We start from the raw sequence: 26650 nt of genomic DNA, 5'->3' as shown, positions 1-26650 counted from the left end.
ACCTGTGAATTATAAAGAAGAAATGGTGGGCCCGGATTCCAACAAATGACTGGAGGCCATGAAGTGCGAGATAGGACCCATGTACAAGATAAGGTGTGGACTTGGGAAGTACTACCTGAAGTCCGCAAGGCTATCAGAACAAATGGATCTTTAAGAAGAAGACGGACACAGACGGTAATGTGACTGTTTATAAAGCTTGACTTGTGGCAAAGGGTTTTTCACAAGTTCAAGGAGTTGGCTACGACGAGACATTCTCACCGGTAGCGATGCTTAAGTCCGTCCAAATCATGTTAGCAATAGCTGCATTTTACGATTATGAAATCTGGGAGATGGATGTCAAAACGGCGTTCCTTAACGGTTTTCTTAAGGAAGAGTTGTATATGACGCAACCTGAAGGTTTTGTTGATCCAAAGAATGCTAACAAAGTGTGCATGCTCCAACGATCCATTTATGGACTGGTGCAAGCATCTCGGAGTTGGAATAAGCGCTTTGATGAGGTGATCAAAGCATTTGGGTTTATACAAGTGGTTGGAGAATCTTGTATTTACAAGAAAGTGAGCGGGACCTCTGTGGTGTTTCTAATATTATATGTGGATGACATATTGCTGATTGGAAACAACGTGGAGCTTTTGGAGAGCATGAAGGATTACTTGAATAAAAGTTTCTCTATGAAGGACCTAGGAGAAGCTGCTTACATTCTGGGCATTAAGATCTATAGGGATAGATCGAGACGCCTGATAGCACTTTCACAAAGTACATACCTTGATAAAGTTTTGAAGAAGTTCAAAACGGACCAGTCCAAGAAAGGGTTCTTGCTAGTATTACAAGGTATAAAATTGAGTAAGACTCGGTGCCCATCAACTGCGGAAGATAGAGAACAAATGAGTTCCGTTCCCTACGCTTCAGCCGTAGGTTCTATCATGTATGCAATGTTGTGCACTAGACCAGACGTCAGCTTGGCCATAAGTATGGTAGGCAGGTTTCAGAGTAATCCGGGAGTGGATCACTCGACGGCGGTCAAGAATATTCTGAAGTACCTGAAAAGGACTAAGGAAATGTTTCTCCTTTATGGAGGTGACAAAGAGCTCGTCGTAAAAGGTTACGTCGATGCAACTTTTGACACTGATCCGGATGACAAACCGGATATGTATTTATTCTTATTGGGGGTGCAGTAAGCTGGTGCAGTTCCAAGCAGGGGTCGTAGCAAATTCTACATGTGAAGCGGAGTACATGGCTGCCTCGGAGGCAGCAAAAGAGGGTGTGTGGATGAAGTAGTTCATGACAGATCTTGGAATTGTGCCAAGCGCACTAAATCCATTAACTCTGTTATGTGACAACACTGGTGCCATTGCCTTAGCAAAGGAACCAAGGTTTCACAAGAAGACCAAACACATCAAACGACGCTTCAACCTCATCCGCGACTACGTCGAAGGAGAGGACGTGGATATTTGCAAAGTGCACACGAATCTGAATGTAGTAGACCCGTTGACAAAACCTCTTCCACGGCAAAAACATGATCAAAACCAAAACTGTATGGGTGTTCGATTTATTACAATGTAAATCGCATGGCGATGTGAGGACTAGATTATTGACTCTAGTGCAAGTGGGAGACTGTTGGAAATATGCCCTAGAGGCAATGATAAATAGTTATTACTATATTTCCTATTTAAAGATAATCGTTTATTATCCATGCTATAATTGTATTGAATGAAAACATACATACATGTGTGGATACATAGACAAAACAATGCCCCAAGCAAGCCTCTAGTTGGTTAGCCAGCTGATCAAGGATAGTCAAGGTTTTGTGGCTATGTTGAAGTGTTGTCACTTGATAACTGGATCACTTCATTAGGAGAATCATGTGATGGACTAGACCCAAACTATGAACGTAGAATATTGATCATGTCGTTTTATTGCTATTGTTTTCTGTGTGTCAAGTATTTGTTCCTATGACCATGAGATCATATAACTCACTGGCACCGGAGGAATAGCTTGTGTGCATCAAATGTCACAACGTAACTGGGTGACTATAAAGGTGCTCTATAGGTATCTCTGAAGGTGTCCGTTGAGTTAGTATGGATCAAGACTGGGATATGTCACTCCATGTGACGGAGAGGTATCTTGGGGCCCACCCGGTAATACAACATCACACACAAGCCTTGCAAGCAATGTGACTAAGTGTAAGTCACGGGATCTTGTATTAAGGAACGAGTAAAGAGACTTGCCGGTAACGAGATTGAAATAGGTATGCGGATACCTACGATCGAATCTCGGGCAAGTAACATACCGAAGGACAAAGGGAATGCCATATGCGATTATATGAATCCTTGACACCGAGGTTCAACCGATAAGATCTTCGGAGAATATGTAGGATCCAATATGGGCATCCAGGTCCCGCTATTGGATATTGACCAAGGAGTGCCTCGGGGCATGTCTACATAATTCTCGAACCCGCAGGGTCTGCACACTTAAGGTTCGATGATGTTTAGTATAGTTGAGTTATATGTGTGGTTACGGAATGTTGTTTGGAGTCCCGGATGAGATTACGGACGTCATGAGGGTTTCCTAAATGGTCCAGAAACGAATATTGATATATAGGATGGTGTCATTTGGTTACCGGAAAATCCGGGCAATTCCGGTAGTGTACCGGGAGTGACGAATGGGTTCCGGGAGTTCACCGGGAGGGGCCCACCCACCGGGGAGTGAGCCCAGGGCCATAGGGTGGCACCACAAGTCCCTAGTGGGATGGTAGAGTCAGCCCAAGGGGCCCATGGCGCCACTTAAAGAAATACCAAAAAGAAAAGAAAAAGAAAAGGAAAAGGGGAGGTGGGAAGGAAGGGGAGGGCTCCTCCTTCCCCAAACCGAATTGGAGGAGGAGTCCTCCTCCTCCTTGGCCGGCGCACCCCTTGAGGGATTGGCCCTCAAGGCAAGCCTCCTTCCCATCCCTCCTATATATAGTGGCGTTTTAGGGCTGATTTGAGACAACTTTTGCCACGTGCAACTCAACCCTAGACCACATAGTTCTACCTCTAGATCAGATTTCTGTGGAGCTTGGGCGGAGCCCTGCAGGAGTAGATCATCACCACCACCGGAGCGCCGTCACTCTGCCGGAGAACTCATCTACTTCTCCGTCTTGCTTGCTGGATCAAGAAGGCCGAGATCATCATCGAGCTGTACGTGTGCTCAACGCGGAGGTGCTGTCTGTTCGGCACTAGATCGGAACGGATCGTGGGAAGGATCGCGGGACGGTTCGTGGATCGAGGGACGTGAAGATGTTCCACTACATCAACCGCGTTTCTTAATGCTTTCTGTTGTGCAATCTACAATGGTACGTAGATCCAAATCTCCTCTCGTAGATGGACATCACCATGATAGGTCTTCGTGTGCGTAGGAAATTTTTTGTTTCCCATGCAACGCTCCCCAACACTAAGACCTGAGCTGGTGCATGTACTCGGGATGGTACCAGACTTGCTTTGGGCCGACCAAATGCTACTCCGTGACTGGGTAGTTACAAAGGTAGGTTTCGGGCTTGTCCACACCCATGCTGTGAGACGTGGTCGAGCAAGATGGGATTTGCCCCTCCGATTAGGAGAGATATACTCTGGGCCCCTCTGGTGATCTAACCTGAATAAGCATGGCCATGCGACGAGGATTATGAGATAATCCGAATGTTGGTAACATTCACCAAAACGAGAAAGAGGTCATGCGATAACAAGGATGACCATATCGCCTTGTGCACGGCAACGTATATCGTGTGGCAAAGGGAACAGAAGTATGAAGTACAAGTTCGCCTAACCAGCTTCATCAGACACTCGGAGTCGGCAAGCCTTGCTAGAGGCCGCTACTGACTAGTCAAGTCGGATGTGGTCTGATTGGTTACCAAGTGAATGAGAACCTAAAGGGTCACGCGCTTAAGGGAAGGAACACGTGGGCTTTAGGGTCCGTGCAAGGCCCGAGAGTTGAGCCCGTGCGAGACGCCTATATACAGTGGATGTGCGGCACACTTATTTGATTGATCGCTTCGGCACCCTCATTAGGGTTGTGCATGTGTTGCACCTAGCCACCCCCACTCACCGTCGCCAACTGTGTGATCCGGATCTAGCAGCCCGCCACACGGTGTTCCTCCTACACGTGCGGATACCGTTAGAGGCGGTGCACCTGTGCCGCTTCGGCGAACTTGTACGTGGGATCCTACGACCGACTGTTCATGGGAGAGGGATCCGACGACCGTATGTTCGAAGGAGATCGTATGAGGAGGAGACGAACCACGCGGACGCGTTGCCACATCTACGTCCACTGCATGACATTACGCGTCTATTGGTAAAAATCTGTGATCCATCTTCGTAGCATGTTCTTGGTTGTTCTTTGCGTAGGAAAATGTTAATTTGCATGCGATGCACCTACGGTAGAACCCAACAGTGGTATCAGAGCCTCTGCTATAGGATTTGGTATTCCGATTGGATGCATATTTGATATGTGAAAGCGTCGAATGAGATCCGTTGTCGTTCTTGAGATCGGCTATGTGCACGGTTGATGAGATCAACTACACGTCAAGATCGTTGTGGTTATGTTTTCTGTCCATCGGAATCGATGAGGTCGTGACACAATCTACCCCTACCAATTGGTTTCCGCCATCGGGGTTAACAGTGAAACATAAATCCAAATCGGGTTCGCGATGATCGATGTAAGTCCAAATCGGGTTTGCGATGATCGATGAGGTCGGTCAAATAAGAAAATTCTGCGTGGTCGGGACCGTCGTGTGCATAGCGTCGAATATTTCATACACGATCACACAAACTGGTGGAATGCGATTCTATGCATAAGTTTATTTTGCAGGTTTGATGTGATTATGTGAATAGTATGACTCATATGTATGTGATGCATGTGTGTAATTTAACATGACTTGCGTGTCATGATTGTCAGTCGACAGGACCCAAAGTGTTGTCATTATATTGTATAACGGCATGCGTGTCGACTTATGATTCTGTGTAAATTCATTACTAGTTGTAGTAGTTGGAGGACACACATCAAGTTCGAGGTTTTGGCGTCCCAGCGTGATGAACAGGATGGAGTTCCACCCTGGCCATCGGAGTTGGAGCCGGCCTGAAAGGACGTCCATGATGGAGCCATACTATTTCACATATTTATGTTTATATGTGATTGATATTGCTTCTTGTTTTCTATGCATGTTATAGTGTAGAAAAATCCCTCGTTAGTATCAAGCACATTGCCATTCCGGATGTTGCACCTTCGCACATCAAGTACGTCTAGTGGTGGGCTCATAAAATCAAGGTGCTACTAGGTGTCCTTGAACTAGAGGGTTCGTGCCGGACACGTACATGCACTGTATCAGGTTAACTTGACAAGACTATCAAAACAGTTTTGGGCCTTGTGGCAAAGAAGATTGGGAGCCGAGGAATAAGATACCTACCCGACCGACAAGAGTCGTATAGAGATACGATTAGCAAGGTGTTGCTTACCAAATAGGCAAGTTGGCTAGCAGTGATGCTGAAGCTCACTAGTCGCTTGCGCTAGATGGATCCTGAATCACTCATAGTTTGTGGATGGATGCCGACTTCAGTGGGAGTAGTTCTATTTAAGGCTTGAATTACTCTACATAAATACATTGCTTAGTGATTGCATATTTTTTGTTGTAGATCAATGGCACCACGTGCTCAAAACTTTGCATTGAAATCAATTCTGGAAAAGGATAAACTGAATGGAACAAGCTTCACCACCTCGTATAGAAATCTGAGAATTGTTATCAAGCACGATAAAAAGGAACATGTTCTAGAGGATCTACTTCCAGAGGTACCTGCCGATAATGCTAATGACACAACCAAGAATTCCTACCATAAACTCATTGGTGAATCGAACGAGATCACCGGCCTCATGCATGCTTGTATGGAGCCCGATTTGCAACAACATTTCAAAGACATTGCGGCTTTCGATATGATCGAGAGTCTCAAGAGCATGTTTCAGGTGCATGCTAGGACCGAAAGGTTTAAAGTCTGACGATACTTGATGGATTGTAAGTTGAGGGAAGGTGATCCACTGAGCCCACATGTGATCAAGATGATCGGATACGTGCAAGCTTTGGATCGTCTGGGCTTCCCGCTCGGATGAGCTAGCTACTGATGCAGTTCTGGGTTCTCTTCCAGCTAGCTATGGGACGTTCATATCGAACTATCATATGCATGGCATGGATAAGAAGCTCACTAAATTGCATGGGATTCTCAAGGTGGCAGAGTAGGATATCAAGAAAGTCACACATCAAGTGTTGATGGTGCATAACTCGGCAAAGTTCAAGAAGAGTTGGTCCAAGAAAAAGGGTAACACAAAGGGCATGTAGAAGGATGTCTCCACCGCTGAGCCAAAGTCCAGACAGAACTCAAAGACCATTTGCTTTCATTTCAAGGAAGGTGGTCACTCGAAGAGGAAGTGTTGCAAGTGGCTTGCTCAGCATGGCAAGAAGGCCGGAGATGCTTCTTCAGGCAAATGTACACTTGTTAAATATGGTATAGACATTTACCCTTCCTGACATACCTAGTAGCTCTTGGGTATTTGATACCGGATCGGTTGTGCATATTTGCGACTCGATGCAGGGGCTCGTAAGAACTAGGCGTGTGGCACAACGGGATATTGACATTAGGGTCGGCAACAAAGCAAGAGTTGCTGCATTAGAGATTGGCACGATGCAACTCCAGCTTCCTTGTGGATTTATTTTGGAATTGAATAATTGTTATTACATTCCTGCACTTAGTTGGAACATTATTCCTTCCTCATGCTTGACGAGTCAGGGTTATAAATTCAATTTAAAGGACAATGGTTGTTCATTTTATTTCAATGGAATGTTCCACGACTATGCACCCATTGTAGTTGGGCTATTTATTTTGAATCTAGAAATGAATCTATAACGTGAATGTCAATATGCATAAGCCTAATGAGATAAATCCGACATACTTCTCGCATTTCCAACTTGGACACATTCGTCCGAAACACATGAAGAAGCTCCATGATGATGGACTTCTGACTTCGTCCGACTTCGGGTTGTTCAAGAAATGTGAATCATCCTTGCTAGGCAAGATGACTAAGTCTCCTTTTGCAAAGAGTTGCGAGAGTGCATCCGAGCTGTTGGAGCTTATACACAATGATGTGTGTTGTCCAATCAACACAACGACAATAGGTGGCTATTAGTACTTCATGACTTTTACCGGCGACTTGAGTAGATATGGATATATCTATTTGATGAGGCACAAGTCAGAGACTTTTGAAAAGTTCAAAGAGTTTCAGAAGGAGGTTAAAAATCAGCTCGGCAAGACGATAAAGCTTCTACGATCAGATCGTGGAGGTGAGTACATGAGCCATGAGTTTGATGATCATCTAAAAAACAAAGGTATTGTACGTCACCTCACACCTCCGGGTACACCACACATAAATGGCGTGTCAGAACAGAGATATTGAACCTTGTTGGACATGGCCCGATCGATGATGAGCAAATCGGATTTACCCTTGTCATACTGGGGATATGCTCTAGAAACTGCAGCTTTCACACTTAAGAGGGTACCATCAAAATCCGTAGACAAGACACCACATGATATGTGGACTGGGAAGAGTCCTAGTTTGTCTTTTCTAAAGATTTGGGTTTGTGAAGCATTTGTCAAGCGAGTCATGTGGGACCAACTTACACCCAAGTCGGATAAATGCATATTCATGGGATATCCGAGGGAAACCTTGGGATACAACTTCTACAACCGAGAAGAGAACAAAGTGTTTGTTGCTCGAAACGGGGTTTTCCTAGAGAAAGAGTTTCTCAACCGGGAAGGCCAGTGGGAGAACGGTGCGACTCGAATAAATTCAAGAGCCACTCGGGGACGACTCGGCTGGTGATGAGATCATACCGGAGTCGGTCAGGGAACCCGTAATGGAGTCCGCACCAGAGGCACGGAGGTCGGATAGATAGATTGCGCAAAGTGTGCGATGTGTTATTGCTAGAAAGCAATGAGCCGGCCACATATGCAGAAGCAATGGTAAGTCCAGATTGCGAGGCATGGCTTGAGGCCATGATATCCAAGTTAAAGTCCATGGATGATAATCAAGTCTGGAACTTGGTTGATCTGCCGCCTAGCGTAGTAGCCATTGGTTGCAAATGGGTTTTAAGAAAAAAAATCTACGTGGATGGAAATGTTCAAATCCACAAAAGCTCGACTCGTCGCTAAAGGTTATGGACAAGTTCAAGGAATTGACTATGACAAGACCTACTCGCCGGTAGTGATGCTGAAGTCGGTGAGGATCATACTAGCTATGGCTGCATATTCTGATTATGAGATATGGCAGATGGATGTCAAAACGACTTTCCTTCATGGAAATTTAAAAGAGGATTCTAGATCCTAGACCCAATGGCGAGGAACCGACGGGTGAACTGGTGGATTTGGTTGGGGCATTGCAATTGGTATTGGAACCGATCCTCATGGTTACACGGGTGTGTGGGGGTCGGTGATGCATAAATGGGACACATGTGGATGATGGCACTAACGCGCACTCACGTGTGCCATGTGGCAATCCCCTCCAGGAAAATGTGCCACGCCTTAGTCAAGGGTGGTTATCTTTTTCTGTATTTTTGCCCACATGTAATTATGTGGGGTATAAGCTTTAGTGGGCCAAGTTTCATACTAAGTATAAAAATATTAGAACATTTGTGCATATTAGGATTAAGTAGCAACGTGACTTTGAAGGGATTGCGGTCCATGGAAGAGAAACAACATAAACTCTGCATATAACCTGTATCAATTTTGAATTGCCCAAAATATGCCACAAATTCTGCAATAAAAATAGCTAATCCTAATTTTGAAGGATAATACTTATATTTGGGCAAGGATGGTTGGGCAAGTGTTTGAGATAGATAAATATTTGGAATCACTAGGGCGATGATGTTATCACATCGACCACTACCCGTGCACACTACGTGCCTCCGCGTGCCCCACGCGCGGTCTTTATTTATCCTTTCCAGAAGAATATGGCCCGCATTTTCTTTTCTTTCCCCCTCGGGTGCTTGACCGACTCATCCTCAACTTTACTTCTTCCATCTCGGCTCTCTTCTCCCATCTACGTCCACGTGAGATCGGGGCACACAAATGACGTTGCAAGACATGTCGTTATTGCACCCCCTACACTGAGCCACTTTTATTGCAACCCTTGGCAAATGATGTTGCAACCCGCAACCAGCCACTTGCAGGACTTTTACACTATTCTCACCTTAATCTGAAAGTATAACACAAAAGGAACTGTATACGAAACTATTTCATGATCTGACCCTTTTTAGAAACGCCACAACCCGTGGCGTTGCTGCTGCATGTGGAAACGCCTGTCCACACTGGCGTTGCTGCCCAGGCCGAAATGCCACCCTAGATGGTGCTACGGCAAAAAAAGTCCTTCCTTGGCGCTAGAAATTTTTCTTGTTACTTCTCTGGTTTGCGTCGGTTTTTCCCTTGAAGAGGAAAGAGTGATGCAGCATAGGAGCAGTAAGTATTTCCCTCAGTTTGAGAACCAAGGTATCGATCGAGAAGGAGGGTCTCACCAAGTCCAGAGTACCTGCGCAAACACAAACAAGCTTGCACCCAACGCTTCAAAGGGGTTGTCAATCCCTTCAAGATTGTTTGCAAAGTGAGATATGAAGGCGAAAAGTGCAACAAAGTAAAAAGTGTAAGGCTGAAAATATGGTGTGGAGTAGACCCGGGGGCCATAGTGTTCACTAGAGGCTTCTCTTAAAATAGCAAATATCACGGTGGGTGAACAAATTACTGTCGAGCAATTGATAGAACCGCGCAAAATCATGACGATATCTAAGGAAATGATCATACATATAGGCATCACGTCCGAGACAAGTAGACCGATACTTTCTGCATCTACTACTATTAATCAACACATCGACCGCTGTCCAGCATGCATCTAGTGTATTGAGTTCATGACGAACAGAGTAATGCCTTAAGCAAGATGACATGATGTAGAGGGATAATCTCAAACCAATGATGAAAACCCCATCTTTTTACCCTTGATGGCAACAACACGATGCGTGCCTCGCTACCCCTTCTGTCACTGGGTGAGGTCACCGCACGGTATAAACCCAAAACCAATCACTTCTCCCATTGCAAGAATCATGGATCTAGTTGGCCAGACAAAACCCACAAATCGAAGAGAATTACAAGGATATGAAATCATGCATAAGAGAGATCAGAAGAAACTCAAATAAGATTCATAGATAATCTGATCATAAATCCACAATTTATCGGATCTCGACAAACACACCGCAAAAGAAGATTACATCGGATAGATCTCCATGAAGATCATGGAGAACTTTGTATTGAAGATCCAAGAGAGAGAAGAAGCCATCTAGTTACTAGCTATGGACCCGTAGGTCTATGGTGAACTACTCACGCATCATCGGAGAGGTCATGGTGTTGATGAAGAAGTCCTCCGTGTCTGAATCCCCCCTCCGGCAGGGCACCAGAACGTGCCCGAGATGGGATCTTACAAAGACAGAAGCTTGCGGCGGCAGAAAAGTACTTTCGACGATCTCCTGATTTTTTTGGGATTTTTAGGGAATATATAGGCTCAACCCCTAGGTCAGAGGGCGCCCAGGGGGCCCACAAGCATGTGGGCCACGACCTACCCCCCTGGGCATGGGGTGGGGGCTTGTGGGGCCCCTGAGGCTCCCCTGCCTTGGCTCCCAAGCTTCCCGATCTTCTTCCGTTACGAAAAAAATCTTTTCGGGTTTTTTTTCTGTTTGGACTCTGTTTCAAAATCTCCTGTGAAAGGGGTCAAAAACATGGAAAAAACAGGAAATGGCACTTGGCACTGAGTTAATAAGTTAGTCCCAAAAAATATATAAAAGGCATGCATAACATCCAAAGTTTGACAAGATAATAGCATGAAACCATCAAAAATTATAGATACGTTGGAGACGTATCAGATGGCGTTGCTGCCCAAAGCCGAAACGCCACAACAGCTGGCGTTTCTGGGGCCGAGTGGAAGTGGCACATGCTACACCTTGGCACTTGTGCACGCACGAACACACAAGGCACGAGCGGCCACAACGAATAGCAATGACACGCAACGGCGTGTGATGACGAGTTGGTGGATATATTTCTCGCCCCTCGTTGGTTACCCCAAGTGGAAGCTGGAGATGTAGTCAGGAGCAGATTTCCCTTACACGGGGACTGTAAGGTTTATCGAACCAAGAGGACTCCTAGGCTCAACAAGTAGGTGTCTTCCACCCTGGAGCTAGCAGAAGATGTGGACCTGCACGCACAACAAATAACTTTGCTCCCAACGAGTACAGAGAGGTTGTCAATCTCTCCGGCCTTGTAGTTTGCAAAGGATCGAAACACAAGCAGGAAAGTAATAGTGATTTCAACAGAAAAGTAAATGAAAGTGGTAAATGATGGAGATGTAAACAATGATGGTGATATGGACCGGAATCACATGATGTTCACTAGTGACGTCTCTCTCCCAAAAGATGATAAACAACTATGCTTGGGTAAACAAATCATAGTTGGACAATTGATAGAATTATGATCGCACAGCAATGCTAATTATGCTACTTGATAGTTAGAGGTTCAATAGTAACGGGCAGTACGCCAAGACAACTAGACCGTTTATTCATCAGGATCTACTTACTAATCATCCACCTTGAGATATCTATCCAGAACATCTCTCCGGTATTAAGTTGCGAGCCCCACCCAAAGTGTAAACTTGAAGCAACGGACAACTGCATTAACGAACTATGCGTAAGGTAAACAATCCTTGCAACCATGGTCACAAACATCATTGTTTTCTCCTTGGTGGCAACAAGTACATCCCCTAGTCTCATGTTTCTATCACTCAAGCTAGACATCGAGGGGCATGAACCCACAATCATGCATAACGCTCCCTCTTGGAGTTACAATCTACTACTTGGCCAAAGCAATAAAAAGCAACGGAGAACATGCATGAATCACTAAGGAACATAATATAAAAGGATAATCAAATATATTACTCATAACAATCTAAACATAGTATCATAATCCATCGAATCCCAACAAATCGAGCATAGCAATAGCAAAAGAATTACATAGATGCCTTGATCATGTAGGGTAGCTCACAAGGACTAACCATTGAAGCATAAGATTAGAGAGAAGACATCAGATAGCTACTGGTCATGGACTCATGGTCCAAGGAGGACTACTCACAACACGTCCGGAAGCGTCCATGGCTATGGGGAAGCTCCCGGAGGTCAATCCTCCCGCCAGCAGGGTGCCGGGAAGAGGTCTCCTGACGCCCCCGATCTCGAAAGCGCTGCGTCGGCGGAACGATGGAGAAATTCACGATTCCAGAAAGTCTGCGAGGGTTTCCTCTCGGGACTCTAAATATAGGCCAAAGGAGGGCATCGGAGGAGGTGGGACCCTGGTACGTCTCCATCGTATCCACTTTTCCAAACTCTTTTGCCCTTGTTTTGGACTCTAGTTTGCATGATTTGAATGGAACTAACCCGGACTAACGTTGTTTTCAGCAGAATTGCCATGGTGTTGTTTTTGCGCAGAAATAAAAGTTCTCGGAATGACCTGGAAATTTACGAGGATTTTTTGTGGAATATAAAAAAATGCTGGCGCAAGAATTACTTGGAGGGACGGAGCCACGAGCCCACAACCCAGGAGGCACCCCCTCTGGTTTTACGTGGCAGGCTTGTGAGGCCCTCGTGGCTCCACCGCCTCCAACTCCAGCTCTATATAGTCTCTCTCGCCCAGAAAAAATTAAGATAAAAGAGTTCATCACGTTTTACGACATGGAGCCGCCGCCACCACATGTTCTTCCTCTAGAGGGCAGATCTGGAGTCCGTTCTGGGCTCCGGAGAGGGGAGATCGACGCCGTCGTCATCATCAACCATCCTTCATCGCCAATTCCAGGATGCTCTTCACCATCCGTGAGTAATCTCATCGTAGGCTTGCTATACGGTGATGGGTTGGATGAGATCTATCATGTAATCGAGTTAGTTTTGATGGGGTTTGATCCCTAGTATCCACTATGTTCTCAGATTGATGTTGCTACTACTTTGCTATGCTTAATGCTTATCACTAGGGCCCGAGTGCCATGATTTCAGATCTGAACCTATTATGTTTTCGTCAATATATGTGTGTTCTTGATCCTATCTTGCAAGTTGTAGTCACCTACTATGTGTTATGCCCCGGCAGCCCCGGAGTGACAATAGCCGGAACCACTCCCGGAGATGACCATAGTATGAGGAGTTCATGTATTCACTATGTGCTAATGCTTTGTTCCGGTTCTCTATTAAAAGGAGACCTTAATATCCCTAAGTTTCCATTAGGACCCCGCTGCCACGGGAGGGATGGACAATAGATGTCATGCAAGTTCTTTTCCATAAGGACGTATGACTATATACGGAACACATGCCTACATTACATTGACGAACTGGAGCTAGTTACATATCTCCCCATGTTATAACTGATACATGATGAATGTCATCCGACATAATTATCCATCACCGATCCAATGCCTACGAGCCTTTTCCTACCGGTCCTTGCTACGTTACTTTACCGCTACTGTTGTCACTTCTGCTACCGTTACTACTACTGTTATCACTGCTACTACTGTTACCGCTACTGTTGTCACTACTGCTACTGTTACCGCTGCTAGCGTTACTATCACACTACTCTGTTACTGAAACTTTGCTGCAGATACTAAGTCTTTCAGGTGTGGTTGAATTGACAACTCAACTGCTAATACTCGAGAATATTCTTTGCCTTCCCGATACGTCTCCAACGTATCTATAATTTTTGATGGTTCCATGCTATTATCTTGTCAACTTTGGATGTTTTGTATGCATGATTATGCTATTTTATATCTTTTTTTGGACTAACCTATAAACTCAGTGCCAAGTGCCAGTTCCTTTTTTTTCGTGTTTTTGACCCTTTTCAGAGAAGAATATTAAACGGAGTCCAAACGGAATAAAACCTTTGGAAATATTTTTTCCGTAACAGAAGATACGCAGGAGAGTTGGGAACCAAGGCAAAGGACCCCATGGGAGGCCACAAGCCCCCTAACCGTGGCCTGGGGGGCGCCTAGCAGGCTTGTGGGCCCCCCGTGGCTCCTTTTCCCTACTTCTTCCGCATATAAATCCCCGAAAAATCCCAAACTCGAAAAGAGAGCCACGTAAATACTTTTCCGCCGCCGCAAGCTTCTGTCTCCGCAAGATCCCATCTGGGGACCGTTCTCGTGCCCTGCCGGAGGGGGGATTCGGACACGGAGGGCTTCTTCATCAACACCATTGCCTCTCTGATGATGCGTGAGAAGCTCACCACAGACTTTCGGGTCCATAGCTAGTAACTAGATGGCTTCTTCTCTCTCTTGGATCTTCAATACAAAGTTCTCCATGATCTTCATGGAGTTCTATCCGATGTAATCTTGTTCTGCGGTGTGTTTGTCGAGATCCGATGAATTTTGGATTTATGATCGGATTATCTATGAATATTATTTGAGTTTCCTATGATCCCTTATATGCATGATTTCGTATCCTTGTAATTCTCTTCGAGTTTTGGGTTTTGTTTGGCCAACTTGATCTATAACTCTTGCAATGGGAGAAGTGCTTGGTTTTGGGTTCATACCATGCGGTGTCCTCACCCAGTTACAGAAGGGGTAGCGAGGCACGCATCGTGTTGTTTCCATCAAGTGTAAAAAGATGGGGTTTATATCTATTGCATGAATTTATCCCTCTACATCATGTCATCTTGCTTAAGGCGTTACACTATTTGTTATGAACTCAGTACACTAGATGCATGCTGGATAGAGGTCGATGTGTGGAGTAATAGTAGTAGATGCAGACAGTATCGGTCTGCTTGTTTCGGACATGATGCCTATATGTATGATCATTGCCTTGGATATCGTCATGACTTTGCGCGGTTCTATCAATTGCTCGACAGTAATTCGTTCACCCACCGTAATATTTGCTATCATGAGAGAAGCCTCTAGTGAACACTATGCCCCCTGGGTCTACTTCACATCATATTTTCAGCTCTACACTTTTACTTTGTTATACTTTCCACCTTCAGATTTCACCTTGCAACTAATCATGAAGGGATTGGCAACCCCTTTATAGCGTTGGGTGCAAGTTTGTTTGTTTTTGCGCAGGTACATTTGTGACTTGTCCTGATACTCCTACTGGATTGATACCTTGGTTCTCAAACTGAGGGAAATACTTACTGCTGCTGTGCTGCATCACCCTTTCCTCTTCAAGGGAAAAACCAACGCAAGCTCAAGAGGTAGCAAGAAGAATTTCTGGCGCCGTTGCCGGGGAGTATCAAGTCAATAATAGTCTCCCTTCAACGTGTCAATTTAGGGCACGGGGGACTATTCTAAGTGAAGCTTATCCAAGTAACTTTCGCAAACTCATCTCTTGCATTTACTTTTTTTGCCTTTTGCCTCTCGTTTTCCTCTCCCCCACTTCTGAAAAAACAAAATTTACAAAAATATTTGCCTTTTTCGTTTGCCTTTCCTTTGCTTGTGTGCTATGTGCCTTCAATATGCTTGCATCTTCGCTTGCGGAAAATCTATTAATATAGATCCTCATCCACTTGATAATCTCTTTAAGAGATCCGATTATGTTGAACCAATTGCTAGTGAGTTGAGTGCACTTGACTATCTTTATGAAGTTTTGCTGGAGATGCGTGAATGTGAAATTTATGAAGTGATTCATGAGGGCTCCTTGAATGAAAAGCATGATTGCAATGGTTTCACTATGAATTATATTAATGTCAATCATGTTAAAAATATGCAAAACCCTAAGCTTGGGGATGCTTGTTTTGCTATGTCCACTACTTGTTGCAATGATCATGATTGGGGTAATGATTTTTCTTATGATCTTGAAAAAAAAATTATGCCTCATGATGAATATGATATTTGCAATAATATTGAAAGTGGGTTTGGAGAAGTCATGACTTTAGTTGATGATAATCCCACTATTTTTGAAGAGCGTCAACTTTGCATACATGTGGATCATGAAAAGAACATCCTATGTGATAGCTATATTGTTGAATTTGAATATGATCCCACAAGTAATTGTTATGAGAGAGGAAAATATTGTGGTAGAAACTTTCATATCACTAAATCACCTCTCGTTATGTTGAGATTGCTATTGTCCCTTTCTTCTTCCTTGCATATGGTCGTTATTGCTTGTCTTGATAATTTGTTTTCCTATAAAATGCCTATGCATAGGAAGTATGTTAGACTTAGATATGTTTGTCGCATGTTTCATGATGCTCTCTTCGTGTCCGATTGCTATCTTTATGTGAGCATCATTAAATTATCAATGTCTAGCTAAAAGGCCTTAAAGAAAGCGCTTGTTGGGAGGCAACCCAATGAATAAATTTATTTTTGCTTTTCACTTCCTGTTTGTTATGTCCACACCATCATAATTCTGTTATGATTGTGTTTTTGTGTTTCAGCCAAGTAAAACCTTATGACTAGTTTTGGTGATAGTTGTTTGATCATGCTGAAAAAGACAGAAACTTTGCGCTCACGAAATTATTTTTCATTCCTATCGAGAAAGAGATTTTGAGTTGATTCTTTTTGCTGCTGGTTGATATGCCAATTGCCCTAATTTTCGTAATTTCAGAATTTTTGAGATAACATAAGTATACGAAGTATATAGATTGCTACATACTGGTCTGTTTTTGACAGATTCTATTTTTGTTGTGTTGATTGCTTATTTTGATGAAACTATGGATAGTATCGGGGGTACTAGCTATGGAAAAGTGAGAATACAGTAATATAACACCAATATAAATATAAATCAAGTTTTCTACAGTACCTTAAGAGGTGGTGGTTTGTTTTCTTATGCTAATGATATCACGAGTTTTTGTTTAAGTTTTGTGTTGTGAAGTTTTCAAGTTTTGGGTGATGTCTCATGGACAATGGGATAAAGAGTGCAAAGAGCTCAAGCTTGGGGATGCCCAAGGCATCCCAAGCCAATTCAAGGACACCAAAAAGCCTAAGCTTGGGGATGCCCCGGGAAGGCATCCCCTCTTTCGTCTTCAATCCATCTGTAACATTACTTGGAGCTATATTTTTATTCACCACATGATATGTGTTTTGCTTGGAGCCTCGTGTATCATAGGAGTCTTTTCTTTGTGTTGTGTCATAATCATCCTTGCTGCACACCTTTTAGAGAGAAACACACACTCATCGTGAATTTGCTAGAATACTCATTGAGCTTCACTTATATCTTTTGAGCTAGATAACTTTGCTCTAGTGCTTCACTTAGATCTTTTTAGAGCACGGCGGTGTCGTATTTTGGAGAAATAAGAACTCTCGATCTTCACTTATATATTTTTGGGAGTGCTCTCTCTGAGTAACTTGGTAATTGGCGTGTGCCACGAAAGAGTCCTAAAGATGATAGGCATCCAAAGAGGATATAATAAAAACTTTCATATTCATGTGCATTGATTAGTAAAGAGAAGTTTGATTCCTCTCAATTAGTTTTGAGATATGGATTTGGTAATATTAGAGTTATGTTAGTAGGGTGTTGTGAATCTAGAAATACTTGTGTTGAAGCTAGTGATTCCCGTAGCATGCACGTATGGTGAATCGCTATGCTAGGAAGTGGGAGCATAATTGATGTATTGATTGTCATCCTTTGTGTTGCGGTCGGGATCGCGCGATGGTTAACACCTACCAACCCTTCCCCTAGGAGTATGCGTTTAGCACTTTGTTTCGATTACTAATAAGACTTTCGCAATAAGTGTATGAGTTCTTCATGACTAATGTGAGTCCATGGTATAGATGCACTTTCACCTTCCACCATTGCTAGCTTCTCTAGTGCCGCGCAACTTTCACCGGTGTACAAACCCACCATATACCTTCCTCAAAACAGCCACCATACCTACCTACTATGGCATTTTCATAGCCATTCTGAGATATATATATTGCCATGCAACTCCCAACGTTCCGTCTCATGACTTGTGCCGTCACTTTCATATTGCCATTGCATGATCGTAAGATAGCTAGCGAGATGTTTGAACGTCATACGCTAAGCTAGATCGTTGCACATCCCGGTACACTGCGGGAGGCATTTCCTATAGAGTCGACATTGCTCTACGTATTGAGTTGTGAGTAAAAGTGTGATGATCATCATTATTAGAGCATTGTCCCATGTGAGGAATTAAAAAAAAGAGGCCAAAGATGTCCACCAAATAAAATAAAATGAGAAGAGGCCAAAGAGCCCAAACAAAAAAAAGAGAGAAAAAGAGAGAAGGGACAATGCTACTATCTTTTTCCACACTTGTGCTTCAAAATAGCACCATGTTCTTCATGATAGAGAGTCTCTCGTTTTGTCACCTCCATATACTAGTGGGAATTTTGATTATATAACTTCGCTTGTATATTCCAATGATGGGCTTCCTCAAAAAATATCCTAGGTCTTCGTGAGCAAGCAAGTTGGGTGCACACCCACTAGTTTTCCTTTTGAGCTTTCACACACTTATAGCTCTAGTGCATCCATTGCATGGTAATCCCTACTCATTCACATTGATATCTATTGATGAGCACCTCCATAGCCCGTTGATATGCCGAGTCAATGTGACCATATCCTCCTTTTTGCCTCACAACCTCCACCACACTCTATTCCACCCATAGTGCTATATCCATGCCTCACGCTCATGTATTGCGTGGGAGTTGAAAAGGTTTGAGAAAGTAAGAGTGCGAAACCAATTACTTGGCCAATACCGGGGTTGTGCATGATTTAAATTCGTTGTGTACGGATGATGGAGCATAGCCAGACTATATGATTTTGTAGGGATAACTTTCTTTGGCCTTGTTATTTCGAAAGTTCATGATCACTTTGCTAGTATGCTTGAAGTACTATTGTTTTCATGTCAATAGTAAACTATTGTTTTGAATCTTACGGATCTGAACATTCATGCTACAAGAAACAAGTTACAAAGGATCTGGGGACTGATGCATCTCCGTCGTATCTACTTTTCCGAACTCTTTTGCCCTTGTTTTGGACTCTAGTTTGCATGATTTGAATGGAACTAACCCGAACTGACGCTGTTTTCAGCAGAATTGCCATGGCGTTGTTTTTGTGCAAAATAAAAGTTCTCGGAATGTCGTATGAATTTACGGAGAATTTTTCTGGAATAAAAGAAAAATACATGTGCAAAGATCCACCAGAGAGGGCGTGCTAGTGGGCCACAAGCCCACAGGCCGCGCCACCCCCCTAGGCCGCGTCGTGAGGGCTTGTGGAGCCCACGTGGCACCACCGCCCCCAAACTCAGCTCTATATCTTCCGTCTCTCCCGAAAAAAATCAGGGAGAAGGTTTCATCACGTTTTATGATACGGAGGTGCCGCCACCTCCTGTTCTTCATCTGGAGGGCAGATCTAGAGTCCGTTCTGGGCTCCGGAGAGGGCAAATCATCGCCATCGTCATCATCAACCTTCCTCCATCGACAATTCCATGACGCTCTTCATCGTTCGTGAGTAATCTCATCGTAGGCTTGCTAGACGGTGATGAGTAGGATGAGATCTATCATGTAATCGAGTTAGTTTTGACGGGGATTGATCCCTAGGATCCACTATGTTCTAGATTGATGTTGCTACTACTTTGCCATGCTTAATGCTTGTCACTAGGGCCCGAGTGCCATGATTTCAGATCTGAACCTATTATGTTGTCGCCAATATATGTGTGATTTAGATCCTATCTTGCAAGTTGTAGTCACCTACTATGTGTTATGACCCGGCAACCCCGGAGTGACAATAGCCGGAACAACTCCCGGAGATGACCATAGCATGAGGAGTTCATGTATTCACCAAGTGTTAATGCGTTGGTCCGGTTCTTTATTAAAAGGAGAACCTTAATATCCCGTAGTTTCCATTAGGACCCCGCTGCCATGGGAGGGATGGACAATAGATGTCATGCAAGTTCTTTTCCCTAAGCACGTATGACTACATACGGAATACATGCCTACATTAGATTGACGAACGGGAGCTAGTTACTTATCTCTCCGTGTTATAGCTGTTACATGATGAATCACATCCGTCATACTCATCCATCACCGATCCACTGCCTACGAGTCTTTTAGTGCTGGTCCTTGTTACGTTACTTTGTCCAGGCTTGTCCCTTGCTACAAAAGGGATTGGACCACTTTGATGCTACTGTTGTTGCTACTGCTGTTACTCTGTTGCTGCTGCTACTAATGTTCCTTGTTACTTCGCTGTTACTTGTTGCAAGATCCTTTTTCATCACCGTTGTCGGGGAAGAATAGTTCTCCGTCCACGTGCAACCTACTGGCGCCATTGATACAACAGTTAGGAATAGTCTGCCATCAATAGATCATTTCTAACACCGTTGCTATCATACTACTTTGCTTGCAGACACTAATCTTTCAGGTGTGGTTGAATCTGACAAACTCAGCTGCTAATACTTGAGAATATTATTTCGCTTCCCCTTGTGTGCGAATCAACAAATTTGGGTCAAATACTCTACCCACGAAAACTGTTGCGATCCCCTACACTTGTGGGTTATCAAGACCTTTTTCTGGCACCGTTGCCGGGGAAGCACAACTATATTCTTTGAGTCACTTGGGATTGACGTTTGCTGATCACTATGAGGAATCCTAAAGATCCAATAACTGAAATCTTGCCTTCCACTACGAGGACAGGTAAGGAACTGCCATCTAGCTCTGCACTTGATTCACCTTCAGTTATGAGTAAGTTTGCGACATTCTCCTCCTGCTAGAAATCTTGATATGTCGCCTATGCCTCATGATGCTATGATTGATACTATGCCTTATGATGCCATGCTTGATACTATGCCTGATGATGCTATGCTTGATACTGCTTTGCCACTAGGTGCCCTTGATGCACATATTGCTAGAGTTGCTGCTAGATGTGATGATACTTCTGAAACTATTGATACTATTGGAGTAGAACCTGCTACTATGCCTGAATTGTCTGTTATGCCTGATACGCGCTATGTTATGGAGGGAGAGATAGCTGAGGACTTTCTTGCGTGTAAGGATAGCTATGATGTTGAGAAATTACTGTGCAAGTGGAAAGAAAAATCTCTGAATGCTAGGATGAAATACGACCCGAAGTTTGCTACTTCGCCTATCTTTGTGACCGATAAGGATTATGAATTCTCTGTCGACCCTGAGTTAATCACTCTGGTTGAATCTGATCCTTTTCACGGTTATGAGTCTGAAACGGTTGTAGCCCATCTTACCAAACTGCACGATATAGCCACCCTATTCACTAGTGAGGAAAAGATCCGCCACTACTATATGCTCAAGTAGTTTCCTTTCTTGCTAAAGGATGATGCTAAAACCTGGTTCACTTCTCTTGCTCCTGGTTGTGTGCGTAGCCCCCAGGATCTGGTCTACTACTTCTCTGAAAAATCCTGCCCATAAGAAGCAAGCCGCCTTGCAGGAAATATACAACTTTGCTCAAGCTGAAGAAGAGAGTCTCCCACAACCTTGGGGGAGGCTTATCCAACTACTGAATGCTTTGCCTGATCACCCTCTTGAGAAGAATGAAATCCTTGATATCTTCTATAATGGACTTACCGATGCTTCTAAAGACCACCAAGATAGTTGTGCCGGTAATGTTTTTAGGGAACGAACTGTAGAACAAGCTGAGATTCTATTGAATAACATCTTGTGCAATGAGAATGCTTGGACTATTCCCGAACCACCTCCTAGGCCAACTCCGAAGAAAAGAGGTATTCTATTCCTCAGTCCTGAAGATATGCAAGAAGCCAAGAAATCTATGCGAGAGAAAGGCATTAAATCTGAAGATGTCAAAAATCTACCACCTATCGAAGAGATCCATGGTCTCGATAACCCGATACAGGTAGTAGAAGTAAATTGTGTGCGTAGGTTTGATGAGAGTGATATTCCTTTTGATAAACCTGCTAGCTTATGCATGGATGAATTTGATAACTTTGTTGCCAAACAACAAAGTTTCAATGATTATGTTAGCAGACAATTGGAACAGAATGCTCGTATGCTTAGTCATTTAAGTGCTTGTGTGGACAAGAATGTCAATGATCTTAAACTTCCGAGTAAACATGCTTCTATGGTTACTACTCAGGTAGAACAAGTACTTAAAGCTCAGAATGACTTGCTCAATGAGTTGAATGATAATTCTGTTAGAGTCGTCACTAGAGGCGGTAGAATGACCCAGGAACCTTTGTATCCTGAGGGTCATCCGAAGAGAATTGAACAAGATTCTCAAGGAGTTAGCACTGATGCACTTAGTCATCCTAGAAAGAAGAAGAAAGATGATAGGAACCTGCACGCTAGCAACCCTATTGCTGCTACACCTGAGAATCCAAACGATGCCTCTGTCTGTGATGCTGAAACACAATCTAGTGATGAACATGAGCCTAATGATAATATCAATAGTGATGTTCATGATGATGCTCAACCTAGCAGTGAAAAGGATGTGGAGATTGAACCTATTGATCTTGATAACCCACAACCTAATACTAAGAGATACGATAAGAATGACTTTGCTGCTAGGAAGCATGGTAAAGAAAGGCAACCATGGGTTCAGAAACCCATGCCCTTTCCTCCCAAACCATCCAAGAAAAAGGATGATGAGGATTTTGAGCGATTTTTTGAAATGATCAGACTTGTCTTTCTGCAAATGCGGTTGACAAATATGCTCAAGATGTCTCCGTATGCTAAGTATATGAAAGATATTGGGACTAATAAGGGGAGGATACCTGAGATTGAGATTTCCACCATGCTTGCTAACTATACCTTCAAGGGTGGAACTCCTAAGAAACTAGGTGATCCCGGTGTGCCCACTATACCTTGCTCCATTAAAGGAAACTACGTTAGAACTGTGTTATGCGACCTTGGAGCCGGTGTTAGTGTTATGCCTCTCTCTCTTTATCGTAGACTTGAACTGGATAAGTTGACACCCACTGAAATCTCTCTGCAAATGGCCGACAAATCAACTGCTTTCCCTATCGGCATTTGCGAGGATGTGCCTGTTCTGGTTGCTAACGTCACTATCTTCACAGACTTTGTTATCTTGGATATTCCCGAGGATGATGCCATGGTTGTCATCCTCGGAAGACCCTTTTTAAACACCACAGGGGCTGTTATGGATTGCAACAAAGGCAATGCCACTTTCCATGTCGACGGTAATGAGCATACGGTGCACTTTCCGAAGAAACAATATCGAGTACATTGCATCAATGCTATCGAAAAAACTTCATCGATTCTTATTGGGAGCTTTGAATGCCCTATTCCTCGTGTCAAGATGAAGTATGATTTGCTTGTTGGGGAAATTCACATCCCCATTGAGGTGACCTAGTGACTATTCAAAAATTCTCCGTCTTCTTTTGCGATTCGAGAAAGTTTTGTCGAGGGGATTTCATCAACCCCATTGACGGATTTCTTTCGATGACCATGAGATGGATGAATCAAGGAGTCACAAACCTCTGTTCCAAGCTTTCACTTTAGGTTGCTTAGAAGAAAAATGATAGATTTAGTTTAGTTTTCCCTGTTTTCCATTTTAGCGTCCGGTAGAAAAGTACCCCGAAAATATAAGTTCTCGGAACGTCCTGAAAATCAAGTATGATTCTTTCTGGAATTTTTGAAAAATGCTAAGACAAAGAGCTTGTCTGGGGGCTGCACCAGTGGGCCACAAGCCCTTGGGGCACAGGCACCCCCTGGCCGCGTCGCACAGGCTTGTGGGGCCCACAGGCACCCCCTCCACTCATTCTTGCTCTCATCTGGTTCACCTACCTCCAGAAAAAATCGTTTCGCAGCTCAAACCCGTGTTCTTGCTCCTCTTGCTGGGATTTTCGATCTCTTTGCTCAAATCACCGTTCTCCGAACTGTTTTGGGGAAATTACTCCTTGGTAAGTGACTCCTCCATTGGTCCAATTAGTTTTTGCTCTAGTGCCTTATACTCCACATATTTTTGCTGCATTGGTGACCATGTTCTTGAGCTTTGCATGCTGATTTTAGCTGGTCCCAAGTAGTTTTGATGCGTAATATGGCCTCTAGGCACTTGTTGGAGTAGTTGCTACGAGTTTTCTTGAGCCTTGTTCACTTTTCCTTAGAGTCACTAAAAATTTCAGAAATTTTCAGAGATAGAAACGGGAAATGATGAGGAGGTTCTTAAGAGGCTCTTCAAGCCGTGACCCCAAGGACGATGGGAGTGAGAAGAAGCCCAAGTATCTGGTCCCTCGAGTCGCGGAAGTTCGAGCGTGCGAATGGCCAAGCGACGTGTTCTTACGCGCCGCTGGAATTTATGAGGACTTTTATCATTTGGTGGAGAACGGAGGGCTTACCGCCTTCGTTGAAGATAAGTGTCCGCAATACCTCCTCCTCACTAATATATTCGTACAAAGCTTTAACTTCTATCCGAGGAAGAATCCTCCTATGGTTGAGTTTAAACTTTATGATATCCCCCAGCGCATGTCACTCCAGGATTTTTGCAATGTTTGCAAATTACCTTATGTTGGGGATATTCATGAACCTCGTCGACAGGACCTGGAAGCTTTCATCGATACAATTGCTGTAGGAGAGGAGAGAGGGGTGTCTTGCGCTAGAGCTGCTAGCATACATTTTCCCGTGCTTCGGTACTTCTCACTATTTGTGGGAAAATGTTTGATTGGCCGTGGGAAAGCTGGGTCCCTTAGTTCCCCAGATCTTGCGGTCTTGCGCGAAGCCCTTTATAACGATAAAACTTATAGCTTGGGCGCTATAGTAGCTCAACGGTTGAACCTGAACGTTCTAAAGGTATTGTCTATGGAGGTATCTATGCTACTCGTCTTGCTAGACACTTTGAGATACCTATTAGACTGGAGGAGGAAGAAGAGATTCTTCTTCCCGAGAGATATCTAGATTACGATAGCATGGTTCGCCATGACTTTCTTGATAGCGATATAAATAGAAGGATGATTTATAACCTGGTATTTAGTCAGGGTACTCGTGAGACTATTACTTTACCTGCTCCTTCTTTGTTCAATCTTCATGCAGGCAGGTACATTATTATGCCCTCCGACATCTACGCATATTGGGGCTTGGCCCAACCACAGGTGTCCGTGCCCGAGCCACCAGTCGAGTACCACACGCCAGTTTATCAGTGGGAGCTAGATGAGCTCACACAGCAGTGGCATCCTCAGTCCACTCCGGAGTACCCCGGAGCTGGTTATTTCCCTCCTTGGGAGTAGACCAACTTAGGCCATAAGCCTTGTTGGGGAACGTCGCAAGGGAAACAAAAAATTTCCTACGCGCACGAAGACCTATCATGGTGATGTCCATCTACGAGAGGGGATGAGTGATCTGCGTACCCTTGTAGATCGTACAGCAGAAGCGTTAGTGAACGCGGTTGATGTAGTGGAACGTCCTCACGTCCCTCGATCCGCCCCGCGAACAATCCCGCGATCAGTCCCACGATCTAGTACCGAACGGACGGCACCTCCGCGTTCAGCACACGTACAGCTCGACGATGATCTCGGCCTTCTTGATCCAGCAAGAGAGACGGAGAGGTAGAAGAGTTCTCCGGCAGCGTGACGGCGCTCCGGAGGTTGGTGATGATCTTGTCTCAGCAGGGCTCCGCCCGAGCTCCGCAGAAACGCGATCTAGAGGAAAAACTATGGAGGTATGTAGTCGGGCTGCCGTGGAAAAGTCGTCTCAAATCAGCCCTAAAACCTCCATATATATAGGTGGGAGGGAGGGGAGGAGGCAGCCTCAAAACCTAAAGGTTTGGCCGAAATTGGAGGTGGAGGAGTCCTATTCCAGTCCTACTTGGAGTAGGATTCCACCTTCCCACTTGGAAACTCTTTCCACCTTGTGTTTTTTCCTTCTCAAACCTTATGGGCCTTAGTGGGAACTTATTCCAGCCCACTAGGGGCTGGTTTATCTCTTCCCATAGCCCATGAGACCCCTTGGGGCGTGACACCCCTCCCGATGGTCCCCGGCACCCCTCCCGGCACTCCCGGTACACTACCGATGAGCCCGAAACTTTTCCGGTAATGCACGAAAACCTTCCGGTAACCAAATGAGGTCATCCTATATATCAATCTTCGTTTCCGGACCATTCCGGAAACCCTCGTGACGTCCGTGATCTCATCCGGGACTCCGAACAACATTCGGTAACCAACCATATAACTCAAATACGCATAAAACAACGTCGAACCTTAAGTGTGCAGACCCTGCGGGTTCGAGAACTATGTAGACATGACCCGAGAGACTCCTCGGTCAATATCCAATAGCGGGACCTGGATGCCCATATTGGATCCTACATATTCTACGAAGATCTTATCGTTTGAACCTCAGTGCCAAGGATTCATATAATCCCGTATGTCATTCCCTTTGTCCTTCGGTATGTTACTTGCCCGAGATTCGATCGTCAGTATCCGTATACCTATTTCAATCTCGTTTACTGGCAAGTCTCTTTACTCGTTCCGTAATACAAGATCCCGCAACTTACACTAAGTTACATTGCTTGCAAGGCTTGTGTGTGATGTTGTATTACCGAGTGGGCTCCGAGATACCTCTCCGTCACACGGAGTGACAAATCCCAGTCTTGATCCATACTAACTCAACTAACACCTTCGGAGATACCTGTAGAGCATCT

Source organism: Hordeum vulgare, chromosome 3H (genome assembly GCF_904849725.1).
Source record: "Hordeum vulgare subsp. vulgare chromosome 3H, MorexV3_pseudomolecules_assembly, whole genome shotgun sequence".
In the NCBI taxonomy this organism is placed as follows: domain Eukaryota; kingdom Viridiplantae; phylum Streptophyta; class Magnoliopsida; order Poales; family Poaceae; genus Hordeum; species Hordeum vulgare.
This window is presented reverse-complemented; position numbering follows the sequence as displayed.